The sequence below is a fragment of the Macaca thibetana genome, chromosome 3 (genome assembly GCF_024542745.1).
Source record: "Macaca thibetana thibetana isolate TM-01 chromosome 3, ASM2454274v1, whole genome shotgun sequence".
Lineage (NCBI taxonomy): Eukaryota > Metazoa > Chordata > Mammalia > Primates > Cercopithecidae > Macaca > Macaca thibetana.
This window is the reverse complement of record NC_065580.1, coordinates 13,877,261-13,893,248: the sequence shown is the minus strand read 5'-3', so window position 1 is coordinate 13,893,248 and position 15,988 is coordinate 13,877,261.

Sequence of the window (15,988 nt, the reverse complement as noted above, 5' to 3'; positions counted from 1 at the left end):
CAAGGAACCAGATTTTTGTTTCATTTATCTTTTGTGTTTCTTTTTTTTCAATTTCATTTAGTTCTGTTCTGATCTTTGTTATTTATTTTCTTCTGTTGATTTTGGGTTTGGTTTGTTCTTGTTTCTCTAGTTCTTAACAGTATGAATGTAGATTGTCTATTTGTGCTCTTTCAGACTTTTTAATGTAGTTAATGTGATGAAATGAAATAAGTGGTCGTCTTAGTACCACTTTTGCTGTATTCCAGAGGTTTTGATAGGTTGTGTCACTGTTAATATTCAGTTCAAAGAATTAAATTTTCATCTTGATTTTATTGTCAGCCCAGTGATCATTCAGGAGCAGGTTATTTAATTTCCATGTGTTTGCATGGTTTTAAGAGTTCCTTTTGGAGTTGATTTCCAGTTTTATTCCACTGTGGTCTAAGAGAGAACTTGATAAAATTTTGACCTTCTTAGATTTATTGAGACTTATTTTGTGGCCTATCATATGGTCTATCTTGGAGAATACTCCATGTGCTGATGAATAGAATGTATATTCTGCAGTCGTTGGGTAGAATATTCTGTAAATATCTATTAAGTCCATTTGTTCTAGGGTATAAAGTTCCTTGTTTCTTTGTTGATGTTTTGTCTTGATTGACCTGTCTAGTGCTGTCAGTGGAGTATTGAATTCCCTCTCCATTATTGTGTTGCTTTCTATCTTATTTCTTAGGTCTAGTACTAATTGCTTTATAAATTTGGGAGCTCCGGTGTTAGGTGCATATATATTTAGGATTGTATTATTTTCCTGTTGGATTAGTCCTTTTATCCTTTATAAAGTCCCTCTTTGTCTTTTTTAACTATTGATGCTTTAAAGTCTGTTTTGTCTGCTGTAAGAATAGCTATTCCTGCTTGCTTTTGGTGTCCATTTGCATAGAATATCTTTTTCCACCTTTTAGGTTTATGTAAGTCCTTATGTGTTCAGTGAGTAACATATCTGTTTATGTGGTGTATCACATTTATTGACTTGAAGACAGTAGATACTTGGTTGGTGAATTCTTATCCATTCTGTGATTCTGTATTTTAAGTGGTACATTTAGGCCATTTACATTCAATGTCAGTATTGAGATGCACAGTAGTATTCTATTCAGCCTACTAGTTGTTGCCTGAATACCTTGTTTTGTTTTGTGTTATTGTTGTACAGACCCTGTGAGATTTATGCTTTAAGGTGGTTCTATTTTGGTATATTTCAAGGTTTTGTTTCAAGATTTAGAATACCTCTTAGCAGTTCTTGTAGTGCTGGCTGTGTAGTGGCAAATTCTGTCAGTGTTTGCCTGAGAAAGATTTTATCTTTCCTTCATTTATGAACCTTAGTTTTGCTAACTACAAAATTATTGGATGATAATTGTTTTGTTTAAGGAGGCTAAAGATAGGACTTTAATCCCTTTTAGCTTGTAGGTTTTCTGCTGAGACATTTGCTGTTAATCTGATAAGTTTTCCTTTATAGGTTACTTGGTGCTTTTGCCTCATAGCTCTTAAGATTCTTTCTTCATCTTGAATTTAGATAACCTGCTGACAATGTGCCTAGGTGAGGATCTTTTGGTGATTAATTTCCTGGGTGGTCTTTGAGCTTCTTGCATTTGGATGTCTAAATCTCCAGCAAGGCCAGGGAAGATTTCCTCAGTTATCCCCTCAAATAAGTTTTCTACAATTTCAGATTTCTCTTCTTCCTTGGGAACACCAATTATTCTTAGGTCTGGTCATTTAACAGAATCCCAAACTTTTTGGAGGCTTTGTTCATTTTTTTATTATTATTCTTTTTTCTTTGTTTTTGTCAGATGGGGTTAATTCGGAAGCCTTGTCTTTGAGCTCTGAAGTTGTTTCTTCTACTTGTTTGATTCTATTTTTGTAACTTCCCAGTGTATTTTACATTTCTCTAAGTGTGCCTTTGATTTGCAGTAGTTGTGATTGTTTTTTATGGATGCTTTCTATTTCTCTGGAGTTTTTGTCAATTCTGTATTCTTAAAATTTTTCGAGATGGTTTCTCCCGCTGCCCTCCATGCTGGAGTGCAATGGCATAATCTCAGCCCACTGCAACCTCTGCCTCCCAGGTTCAAGCAATTCTCCTGCCTCAGCCTCCTGAATAGCTGGAATTATAGGTGTGGGCCCCATGCCTGGCTAATTTTGGTATTTTTAGTAGAGATGGGGTTTTGCTATGTTGGCCAGGCTGGTCTCAAACTCCTGACCTCAGGTGACCTGCCCACCTCAGCCTCCCAAAGTACTGGAATTACAGGTGTGAGCCACCGTGCCTGGCTAAATTTTTTTAAGTTGGTTTCCTCTGGTTAGCTCCTTTCTCTGGTGCCTCCTCAAGTAGATTAATAATCAACCTTTTGAATTAATTTTTCTGGCAATTTAGAGATTTCTTCTTGGTTTGGATCTATTGCTGGTGAGCTAGTGTGGTCTTTTGGTGGTGTTAGATAACCTTGCTTTGTCATATTATTACAATTGTTTTTCTGGTTCTTTCTCATTTGGGTAGACTATGTCAGAGGAAAGATCTGGGGCTCGAGGGCTACTTTTCAGATTGTTTTGTCCCATGGGCTAATCCTTTGATGTAGTGATCTTCCCCTTTCCCTAGGAATGGGGCTTCCTGAGAGCCAGACTGCACTGATTGTTATTGCTCTTCTGGGTCTAGGCACCCAGGGGAGCAACCAGGCTCCAAGCTCCGGTCTGATGGTGGGAGTGTCTAAAGAGTCCTGTGATGTGATCCATCTTCAGGTCTCTCAGCCATGAATACCAGCACCCGTTTTGGTGGAAGTAGCAGGGGAATTAAGTGGACCTGTTAAGATTCTTGGTTGTAGTTTTGTTTACTGCACCGGTTTTCTTGAATTCTGGTTGCGTTAGCAGTATAGTTGTCATGTGGACAGAGTCTGGACCTCTGGTTAGCCAGGATGTTACAGGTGGTGAAATTAGCTGTTGTTTTCTTCTTTCTTGGAGCTGGGCTGTTCTTTTATGAGTTGCTGTACTAGCTTGAGTTGGTTGGCCTCCAGCCAGAAGGTGGCACTTTCCAGAGAGCATCAGCTGTGGTAGTATAGGGGGAAGACAAGCTTGCCCTAAGTTTGCCTGGATAAGTATTTGGGTTTCTCAGGTGATGGGTGGGGACATAGAACTCCCAGGTGATTATGTCTTTTGTCTTTGGCTAACAGGGTGGGTAGAGAAGGACTATCAGGTAGAGGCAGGGTTAGGCATGGCTGAGCTCAGACTCTCCTTAGGCGGGGCTTGCTGCAGCTGCTGGTGGGGATGGGTGTGTTGTTCTCAGGCTAATGAAGTTATGTTCCCAGGGGGATTTTGGTTGCCTTCTGCTGCATCATACAGGTCTCCAGGGAAGTGGGAGAAAGCTGGCAGTGATAGACGTCATCCAGCTCCCACACAGCCAGCATGGCCAGTCTCACTCTCATGTGCCCCACCAATAGCACTGAGTTTACATCCAGCCAACCCCATGAACAGGGCTGAGATCTTGCCCTAGGCTACAAGCTTCCCCACAGAGAAAGCAAGCAAGGCTTTCAGGTCCCCACCTCTCTGCTTGCATCAGCTTTTGTGCATATCTGCACTTCCTGTTCATGCCCCCATCCTACTCCCCTGATTCTGCCCAGGAAAATTTGGCCTGGGTTGAAATTATTACCAAGTTCAGCTGGGGGTTTCCTTCTTCCTGGGGTCCTTCCCCAATTCTACTTGCAGCCCTCCCCAAGGACTCCTGTGTGAGAAAGTCAGAAATGGCTTCCCTGGGCTTCCCTGGGGACCGGGAGTGCATACAGGGCTCTTCTCATTGCTTCTACTTTTGTATTTCACTCAGCTATCTAAATTTGTTTCAACTCTAGGTAAGGTATAATCTGGATTTTTAGGTTCCCTCCTCTCATTATCTGGATTTTCAGGTTCCCCAGTGAGGATGTTTGTTTAGAGGCTGACTTTCCCCCCTTACACTTTGTGTATTCAGTTTTTTGGCTGTCTCATGGAGTTTCCTGTGGCAAGCTGCTTCTTTGAAAGTGTCTGTGAATTCTTTTGTTTTTTCCTATGGTCGTTCTTGGAGCAAAAGTTCACTGTATGAGTCTCCACATGCTGTTCTGTCCATCTGAGTAGGAGCTGCAAGTTAGCCCTGCTTCCTATCTGCCTTTTTTTTTTTTTTCTCTGTAAAAGACATTTTTAATACTGTCACATTTTACTAATGTGGATACACATTCAGGGAAGTAAGGAGATTTGCTCTAGTTCCTGCAGTTAACCCTAAAATTATAGAATGTTTCTCCAAGCTCAGTATTCTTTCTATGACACTATGCAGTTTCTTCCTTTTGAATTACTTTTAATGAGGGAGTATAATTTTCCAACTGGTGAAATTAAAGCATTCTGCCACCCTTTCAGCATTAATTACTAACTTGAGAAATTAAAGGAAAAAGCAAAGAAGTGATAGCAATTATTATTACAGGCTTATAGAATAGCCTCAATATGAAAAAAAACCTGCTTAAATTTAGAAACTAAATGATTATGTGTGTGTGTGCATTTGTGGTGATGGGGGCTGTCATAAGGAATTTGAATAAAGGAAATTAAAATATATGAATAAATTATTAAGATATATTTCCTTGGTTCCCTTAGGACAGAGAAAGCATTAAAAAGCATGCAAGCTAAACATCATAGTGCTTAACACATATTGTGTTAAATACCAAACAACTTTTGTTTTAAACAAACATGATCAATATGGTAAAAAAACTACCTTTTGGTATTGATTTTATTCAGTATTGCCTGGTAGTAGAGAGAATATCATTTAATATGTGACTCTAGTTTTAATGTCTTGAGAAGAAAGATTCAATGGTTTCAATCCTTCTACTCTCATATTAACATATATACATCCACAAATTAGGTTGAGAAAGGGCAAATGTTTCTGGAAGGAAGAAGACATCCAGGTAGACCTTTTAGACTGATTTACCTCTCATATACAAGGACAATAAGTTTGTGGAGCTTGTGTCTACAGTCCTTTTCATATTAGAAGAAAAAACTCTTCCTCACAGTCATACTGAAGAAGAGGTCCATGTGTTCTTAATATTGTGGACAATGACTAAGTCTTGACTACATATGGAGAGGCAGAAATGAGAAGACAGAGAATGTTCTGATACTGCTACTCTGCCCACTTCTGTTCAAAGAGCATGGTGAAACCAAATGTCTGGGAGAACAGAAGTTCTAAGCTTTGTACCAAGAGCTTGAAATGTTTATTCTCAATGATGCTCTGCTAAGTCTCCTCAGCTTCATGTGGTTGCTGTGTCCCCAGTAATTTGGGATCCCTGCCAACTTTAGGTTGGTTTAAATGAACAGGTTATCACTGGCACTGGGGGACAGAATATCAATGAACATTTGTACAGTCAGCAAGAGTGTTACTTAGTAAACAAGTAGTACCTAAAGATGGAAAGCTTATGGTACTACAGAATGAAACAATACATAGCGAATTATCAGGAAGTGCTGAAGTATATAAATGTATATATTTATATGTATGTCTGTCTACCTTCATCAATATTGATATGGCTCCGATTAGTGGAGAAACAAGGGCTCTTGTCTCATGCTGAATTAGATAAAATGACACGGACACACATGGAGTGGTTTTAATGAGTAGAGAGTTTAATAGGCAGGAAAGAAGGGAGAGGAAAGAAGGAAGAAGCTCCCCCATGCAGAGACAAAGGGAGGGGGTCCCCAAAGCCGAGAGAGGAGACCCTGAGTCTGGCTGATACCAGTCAGTTATATGAGGAGGCTGGGTGAGGCAGTGTCTGATTGGCATAAGGCTCAGGGCATTGGCTTGACCAGGCATGTCATCCAGGTAGCCGGCAAAAAATCTGGCTCTCCCACTCTAGCCTTTTAATATGCAAATGCAGGGCACCATGATGCTCTACACACACGGGGCGGGTATGTTGCCAGGCACATGTGGGGGCATGGGCAGGAAGAAGAGGGCAGGAATCACCATGTTTGTGTGGACCCAGTTTCTAATGGACTGCATTTGCCTGTCAAAGGTTGCCTGCTGGGCTCTAAGAGATGGGGCTTTCCTGCTAGACAGGAAATGTTTCTGGAGCTGCTTTAAAGGAAACAACTTTCCAAGGACCTCTTTTCCTCTCTGCCTAAAATTATTTCTTAATAACTCCCATAACAATATCTGCATATAATTAGGAGACAGGAAAGACTCTTTTTTTCTTTTCCTTTTTCTTTTTGCTTTTCTCTTGATGACAATGAAAGGGCCCAGATGTGTGCATTTGTCTCTAACTTGAATGAAACATGTGAATATGTTTTCAGGGTAAGGCATATCTCACAAACCATTGCCTTATCCTTCATACATTTATACCAGAGAAAATAAATCTAACTTCCACTTAAAAATTAGTGTATATGGTAAGAATTATAGGTTTAATGATTATTAAAATGTTCTGCAAATTATTTTAATGGAATAGGCACATGCTATTTCTGGTCATTTTACCCACCTCCTTTTCTCTCCCTCCCCTACCCATCTTTTTTTTTTTTTTCTAACAGAGAAGAGACTTGTTGAAATCATATCTTCCGAACAAACTTTCTCTATCATGAACACATCTTCTTCTTCTTTTTTTATTATTATTATACTTTAAGTTCTAGGGTACATGTGCACAACGTGCAGATTTGTTACATATGTATACATGTGCCATGGTGGTGTGCTGCACCCATTAACTCGTCATTTACATTAGGTATATCTCCTAATGCTATCCCTCCCCACAATAGGACCCAGTGTGTGATGTTCCCCTTAATGTGTCCAAGTGATCTCATTGTTCAATTCCACATGGACACATCTTCTATAAGGCCACATCATATGGCTAGAGACCAAACTTCCACAAGTGAGAATTTCTGTGACCAAGACTGGGAATATCTTTAAAAGGCTTGATTGTATAAAAATATTGTTTTTATTTATAGAAAACTCACAAGTTGTCACTGATAACTTTGCAGTGGTCCAAGTGATGAAGAAACTGCATTGGTTTTGCTATCTCAACATAGACCTAAGCACACAGCAGGTGCTCAACATAAAGTTAAACAAAAATATTCTTAAAGGAAAATAATTATTTTCATTAAGGCTAAGGGTATATATAAAAATGAAAGCATATAAATTGTGTAAAAATATACCTGATAGGCAACATATATGGGCCGAATGAAAATATTTTTCTGTGAGTTGAAGAAAGACATAATTTGTATGAACTAATAGCATTTATTTAGCACTGACTATGGTGAACAAAAAGAAACATAAGATGTTGTTTTGCCCAAAGGGTGCTTTCAGTTCCATTGATCTAAATAAACTTGTATTACTATCTAATTTTTTAAAGTATTTAGTTAATACATTGAATTGTTTAGGTGAATGTGGGACAGAGCGTCTAATGCATAAAAAACAAACAGAATTACATTCTACTTTGCAGAAGTAAACTTATTTGGCTTAATCAGAAAAAAATTAATAATGAAAAATCAGGACACAAATTAGTCAAAAATTTTTTGTGAATTTAGGTCAGGATATCGAGAAATTTCAATGTGTTAGAGTTTTGTGTATTCCTATCCTGTGAATGTGTATATACATTTCAACACCCCCATATACATATGTATTATACACACACACACATATGCACACACACACATACACATAGGTATACATATGGGAGATGTTTACATATATAAATGTATATATACACATATCTCAGCAAATTTTTGGTAGCAGTTATAGTATGCAAAGCACTTTCTCATGGTTAATTACAAACTTTTTGTCATCTAAATATTGTTACCTTAAATTAACAGATGAAGAAACAGAGTTGGCATTGAAATGAGTCTGAGGCCTAGTCTGTTTGTTTCCTACTACAGACACCTGCAGAATACTAAGAAGGAGTGTTGAGAAACCTTATGTAAGGCCCTACATTATGATGTGTAATTCATAACCAATGCTTTTTCCTTTTGGACAATTCCAGTTTATTAGGGTAATGTCTTCTTATTATCATCATCTATCTTAAAACATCATACATATATCCTCATTATTCTGCAGGTCACAAATGTCACTAATAAGCATTATTTCATTTTTGGTTTTCTTAATGGATCTGATGATAAAAATGTTTTTCTGAAAGATATAAAACCCATAGTTGCCTTCCCTGGATTGGTTAAAGTAATAGTTGTTAGAGTCCAAAATCTGCTCTGATGTTGTCTCTTGATTTTTTTTGTATCATCGAAGTTCTCTTTCATCTTAGTGTCTTCATCTTTCATTGTCTCTTCGGTTCAATGGAAAAAGATATCAGAGAAACTTAGATATGTAGAGGATATTAATTCTAACCTCTCATTAAAACTCTTGTCTAAATATTTTAAACAAGTAGTTTATAAGTTGCTACAATTACTTTGAGATTGTTCCTAACTAAAGTATTCAACTTCGACTTCGTGAGCAATTTCTGAAGAAACTGATTTTCCATTGTAGTTCCAGGCATAAGTGATTTTGGTAGGCTGTTATTCTACCTGTAAGCCAAAAGCCATTCTAGCTACTTACAAATGTGGTCATGAATTGATTGTAACTCCTAAAGAATAAGGGCTGTAACCTCAGTGCACATATCAGGTGTCTAGCAAGTAATATCAATTTATTAATTCACTCAATAAATATTTATTGAACAGTAGGCACTACGATAGAGGCTGGAGACACAATGGAAAACAAGATACCTGTTAATTATTTTCATTATTATTAGTTTTCCCGACTAGAATGTGGACCTTATGAGGTCAGGGTCTTTTTGTCTTGTTCGTTGCCATCCCTGGCACATAGGATAGTGCTTGGCACAGAACTATTACTCAACAAATACCTGTTGAATGGGCAAATGATGTAAATGAGTAATGTCAACAATCTAAGAGAGGAGAGAAGCAAAAATAAACATTCACTAAAGATATGAGATGATTTTCAAATTGTGATAATTCTTATGAAGAAAAAGTAACCACTAATGGCTGGCAGAGAATAATGGAGGGGGAGGTTCTTTAGGTGGTATGGTCAGGGAAAGCTTCTTTCTGCAAAGCTGGTGCTGTTTCAGCTGAGGCCTGAAGGTCTCAGAAGGATGAATATGAGAGTGAACCAGCTATGAGACAAGTGGAGAAGAGAGAGTTCTAGATGGAAGCAGTAGTATGTTCAGAACCCGAAGAAGAAAAGCTTGGCCTGTTCACAGAACTGAAAGAAGGGTGCTTGGCTGGAATTCAATCACTAAAGGTCAGAGTGGCACCAAATGTGATTGGTGGGGTGGGCTGAGTTGGTTTGTTCAGGATCTCCCACCCTGTAGGTCAGGATGAGGAGGGTAGATTTTATGCTAAGGGCACTAGAATGCCAGAGGCTATTACTGGTTGCCAAGCCATTATATGGTCTCTTTTCTTCCTCACTGACAAACCCCTGGTATTTTTGATGGCAGCAATGTTTTTTAAAAATGAACAACAAGAAAAACCCACTGTAGCCTCCACTCTTCCTTGCATCCAGGAGAACCATGCTATGTTTCCATCCAATAATATTTAAGTGGAAGGAAGATGTTTGGAGCTTGCAGGAATATTTTGCTTTCTGGTAAAAGGTGCAACTATGACTGTTATTGTGCCTTTACCCCTTTTCTCCTGCCTTGAATACCTGTGATGCCTGAGCTAAGACCATCCACTTTTGACTATAAGGAAAAGGCTGAACAATTGCAGAGAAGCCAGTCTTAACATCCTTGAGTGGCTGAAGCTATGTGAGAGCCCCTCAAACTTCAGATAATGTGAGAAAAAGAAACCGTATACTGTTGATCTTGAACACCATGGGTTTGAGCTGCACAGGTCCACTTATATACAGATTTTCTTCCTCCTCTGCCACCCTGAGACAGCAAGACCAACCCCTTCTCCTCCTCAGTCTACTCAATGTGAAGACTACAATGATGAAGACATTTAGGGTGATCTACTTCCACTTAATAATTAGTAAATATATGTTCTCTTTCTTATGATTTTCTTAACAACATTTTCTTTTCTCTAGCTCATTTTATTGTAAGAATACAGTATATAGTACCTATAACGTACAAAATATATGTTAGTCAACAGTTTATGTTATTAATAAGGCTTTGGTCAACAGCAGGCTATTAGTAGTTAAGGTTTGGGGGAGATGAAAGTTATTGGTGGATTTTTCAAGTGCAGGGTTGGCGAGAGGGGGGATCAATGCCCCTAATCCTTGTGTTGTTCGAGGCTAACCTGTCTCTTAAAGCAAGTATCGGTCAGGTTTTCCTTGCTTGTAGCTTCAACATTCCTGATTAATGCTGTGACATACGGATTGAGCAAAAGCTGCCAGTGCAAAGGAATACACTGATGATACATTAGCGAAGAAAGATTTTTTTTTTTTTTTTTTTTGAGACCAAATCTCACTCTTGTCGCCCAGGCTGTAGTGCAGTGGCCCAATCTCAGCTCACTACAACCTCCGCCTTCCGGGTTCAAGTGATTCTCGTGCCTCAGCCTTCTGAGTAGCTGGGATTGCAGGCACCCACCACTACGCCTGGATAATTTTTGGATTTTTAGTAGAGACAGGGTTTCACCCTGTTGGCCAGGCTGGTCTCGAACAGGCGTAAGCCACCACACCCAGCCAGAAAGAAATGATTAAGTAGCATCTTTTTTTTGAGACAGAGTCTCGCTCTGTCGCCCAGGCTGGAGTGCAGTGGCGCGATCTCGGCTCACTGCAAGCTCTGCCTCCCGGGTTCACGCCATTCTCCTGCCTCAGCCTCCTGAGTAGCTGGGACTACAGGTGCCCGCCACCATGTCTAGCTAATATTTTCGTATTTTTAGTAGAGACGGGGTTTCACTGTGGTCTCGATCTCCTGACCTTGTGATCTGCCCGCCTCGGCCTCCCAAAGTGCGATAAAGTAGCATCTTGTAGACAGGAAAGGCTAGAACTAAATAATAGGCCCTTTTCTCCCCCTTTTACTTACAGAATGAATTAAAGAAATGATGGAATAGGCACTTATGGCTCTTCAGGTTTCTTAGCTTCACCTTTCTTGGCTTTAGTTTCATCAGCTGCACAATGGACTAAATGGCCTCCAAAGTCTTCTTTAGTCCTGTAAGTCTATGACATAGTGCTAGCTTTGGGGACTAACTGATATTATCAATTCTGCCTTTAGCATTGTACTATATTGTAACTGTAAGTACAAGTAGAAAGTGCTACATATGATGAGAGTTATGAACAAGTAATGTGATGCTTCAAAGGAAGAGAAGATTCACACTGGTGCAATGATGGAAAGCTGTCATCTGGTCACTAATGTAGAGAACTGGGTTTTGACAAAAAACAACCTACTCATCATCTGCTGCTGCTCTTGGAATCATTGGCTCCAACCTCCCTTCTCTGTCTCATAAATGCCGTGACTGAAGGCCTCGAAAGTGTATGCTCCTTTGCTCTTCAAATGGTGCAGGGAGATCAGTGTCAGTCCTGGAACCTACTTTCTGGAAAAGACCTAAGAGAAGGCCACTTGGGGCAGGAGTCAGTCAGCTTCAAAGGCTAGGACAGCTACAGTGTCCAGAGAAACAGGAGACTTTGGGGGAGAAGCTCACCCAGAATGGAGTTCCTTGCTTTTTATTGATAGCTTTGAAGAGAGTTGCCTAGGAGAGGGCAGGAGCCACTCCAGACAGAGCTGAACTCCTGATGAAGTTGTAATTTGAAAATTCTCACAGATGATTTCTAAAAATATGCTCTTTATTTTGAGATTATCAAGTAACTTTATCCAAATGGGCCAAAAAAAACGGGACAACTCTGATACTCCTCTCTGACTGGAAGGGTCAACCCAGGACAGTATAAGATGCAGGAATGCTCTATATCTCAATTCAACGGGAGTCAGAGGGGTGGCTAAAAGGACATGGCCCATGTAACTCTACTCTCCTCCCAGCTCAGTGAGGAAGATAATTTCAAAGAAACTGAAAGAACCACTCCTGGGTCTTCTCAGGAAAACCCCCTCTTAGAAGGCTATGTGGTAGATGGGTCAAGCTTGACTTTTAATGTGGAGAAGTCAAATATGATTATGTTGATTGTGTAACCAAACCTTGCTATATTGAAAAAAATACTGGGGCCCTAGGACTGTTTCTACAATCACAGAAGGATGGGCACAATCCAGTCTGACCACTTAGGACAATCTAACATTAGAGGACAGTGCAGATGATCCTGATGACAGGTCAAGGAGGTTGGGGTGGGAGGGGTTTGGTGATAGTGGGGTAACTCCCGGGTGTCTGCTGCATTGATCTTCCTGAGTATGGATTGGAATTTGTGGTTAGTTCTAAAAGACATTCTTCACCTGGTAGATAGGAAACCGTTTAAAGCAAAGAAGGTGGAATGTAGGGTTGTATATTAACTGTGAAACTGTCTGCCTGAAATTCTTCGGTGTGTCTTTCACAGACTGTAGACTCCTTAGCTTAGCAATATACTGCACTTATAAAATAAATTAAAATTTTAAAACTTTTTGAAGCTATCCATTTATGTATTTCATATATTTTAGGATTTTTTTTTTTTTCCTAGAGTACAAGTTTCCTTGTTGTTTTGTTTGGACTTTTGAGGCTCCCTACTTTTTGTGGAAGTGTTAGGTTCAAATGCCTTACTTATGCAAGGCGCAAGGCCCAATCTCCTGTCCTATGTCTGCTGAAATCCAGGTCCTTCCATTAATGAAATGATCAAATATATCATGGTAGCAAATTGCCAATGCCTCACAATTCTAGAGTTTATTTTTCTTTTCATTTTTAGTCTTTGGAGATACTCCTTACTTTCTTGGAATGTATTTATAAGGTTTGTAATATTTATTTCTAACATTTTTAGCAATTTTGTTTTGGAAGGGTCTTTTCAAAATAAGTATTCCAACATGCTACTGAAAAAAATCTCTAAAACTTTTTTAAAACTTCTTATTGAAGTATATATACAATCATGCATCACTTAACAACAGGGATATGTTCTGAGAAATGCACCATTCAGCCATGTCATCATTGTGCAAGTATCATAAAGGGCACTTACGCCTGGGTTCAGTGGCTCATGCCTGTAATTCCAGCACTTTGCAAGGCGAGGGTGGGTGGATCTCTTGAGGTCAGGAGTTCAAGACCAGCCTGGCCAACATGGTGAAACCCCTTCTCTACTAAAAATAAAAAATTAGCCGGACATGGTGGTGTGTGCCTATAATCCCAGCTACTTGGGAGGCTAAGGACGAGAATCACTTGAACCCAGGAGGTGGAGGTTGCAGTGAGCCAAGATCATGCCACTCCACTCCAGCCTGGGCAATGGAGTGAGACACCATCTCCAAAAAAAGGCACTTATACAATTTATACAAACCTAGTTGGTATACCCTAGTACACATCTAGGCTGTATGGTATGGCTGATTGCTCCTAAACCACAAACTGCACAGCGTGTTACTGTCCTGAATGCCATAGGCAATTGTAACATAAAAGTATTTGCATATCAAAGCATTGAAAAGCTACAGTAAAAATATGAATATGATATTATAATCTTACAGAACCACTGTTGTATACATGGTCCATTGTTGACTGAAACGTTATATGGTGCATGACTATCTTATGGACTTGTAGTAAAGTGCACATTAGTGTACCACCACATGAAAAATCAGAAAATTAACTTAACCATGTGATATCACCTAGGCCAACAAGTTGAACATTACCAGCTCCTGACAACCACAACCTTCTCCTCTACCTAAAGATCTCTAGAATATTGATTTCTAACACCACCGATTAATGTTGCCTGATTTTGAATGTAATCACGCTGTATAGATTATATTGTGTCTTATTTTCAAAAATATTGTTTATAAGAATTAATCATTTTGTTATATAGGGGCTCAGAAAATGATACATCAAAATGAAGGCTTTTCGAGATAACCAAAGTTTCTCTCTGATCTCCTGCCCTCCTGTTGCTTGCCTCTTACTCTCCCCCAAGGCAAGTTACAGAAACTAGAGTTCCTCTTCTCCAAGGCAAGTCATGGAAATTAGAACCCTTTTTCCCCAAAGCCAGCCATAAAGCCTAAAATATTACTGTAACCTTTATGCACTTTTCTGTGTAAGAACTGGTCATAAGAAAACTAAGACCCTCATTCCAGAGGGGTCCTACCCTAAACCTGGAAGAAAGAAAAGCTGCAGTAGAAAAGCCAAGAAGACTCTGAACAGATGGGCCCTGCTAGGTTTCCCCTGTCTAGTACCATTAACTCATACCCCTTTTTTGGCCAATCACATTTCTTTTTTTTTTTTTTTTCAAATTAAAGTTTTTATTTTTCTGATGAAATATTTGAGCACTTACTTTTGTCTTTAAGCCTATTAATTAGAGCTTTTTATATATTTTGGCAGTGAAACACCACAAACACATGACATGTATAAACACATAGACTTGCAGACATATAGACAGAAACAGATTTTATAGATTTATAAGATTTTTAATTTGCTAGTTTTTAATTTTATTTATTTTTTTAAAATTTATTTATTATTATTATACTTTAAGTTCTAGGGTACATGTGCATAACGTGCAGGTTTGTTACATATGTATACTTGTGCCATGTTGGTGTGCTGCACCCATCAACTCGTCAGCACCCATCAACTCGTCATTTACATCAGGTATAACTCCCAATGCAATCCCTCCCCCCTCCCCCCTCCCCATGATAGGCCCCGGTGTGTGATGTTCACATTTCTACATGCCTATTTTTGCTTTGTCAAATTTAATCATAAAATCAGAGAGCTTCTCCTGTATTTTGGGGTCTCCAGTCTGAAAGCTGCCGTGTTATGAAACACCATGGTCAAATTCATTTTTATGCTTTTATCTTGTTAACTTTTGTTATAGGGGTGTGGGTCATGACCCTTGTAATGGGAAGGACAGAGATTGCCCGTTTTCCTCCTTACAGTTACATGTAGCTGCATTCGTTAGTTTTCATTGCTGTAGATTCCATTGTATGAATATACCACATTATATTCATCCATTTAACGGATGATGGGCATTTGGGTTGTTTTAAGTTTTTGCTTATTATAAATTATGCTGCCATGAACATTGTCATAATGTTTTCTGGGTGTATATGTGAATGTACTTCTATTAAGAATTGGCAACAAATAAATGTGAAAATGCTGGGTCATAAGAGGATGCATTTCTCGTATTCGTAGATAATGCCAAGCAGCTATCCTAAGTTTTACATGAATTTACGCTGTGGCCCGCAGTAAAAGAGTTCCTTAGGCTTCATGTTTACCAACACTTAGTGATTCAATCAGAAATTTTTAAAGTTATTTTGTTGAGTGTACGTTGGTATCATAAGAAAATTGTAATTTGTATTTCCTAGATGACTGGACTGTTTTCATAGTTTTTTGGACATTTAGATATCACCTTTTGTTAATTTCCAGTTTAAGTGGTTAGTCCATTTTTTATTAAGTTGTCTTTTTGCTTGCTTTATATATACTTGGATAAGAGCTTTTGTTGGTTATATGGCTTGTAAATATCTTCTCCTATGCTATAGTTATTATGTTCTCTATCTGATGATTTTTCATTAGTATAAGTTATTAGTACAATTTAGTTTATCAAACCTTTTCTCTACAGTTAATGTTCTTTGATTTTAATAACTTGTCCTATCCTTTTGACCTGATGATATTTTATGTTATTATCTAAATGCTAGATTCTAGAAGTTTTATTATCTTACCTTTTGTAATTAGAGTAATAAAAGTGATCTGAAATTGATATGTGTATGGAAACTGCCTTCTCTTATAGTTTGATAAAATTTTCTTTTGTTTTCCTTTTTAGTGTGAATACATATTGAAATGTATCAAACATTTTTCTACATTTATTGAGATGATCATATTTTTCTTTTTTCTTTTCATTATGTGACAGAGTATGTTGAGTTTCTGTAATATTAAAACATCATTGTATTCCTGGAGTAACCCAACATTAGTCATATGTAATATTTCTCTATTGCTGGATTTTGGTTTGCCAGTATTTTGCTTAATATTTCTATCTATGTTCATGCCA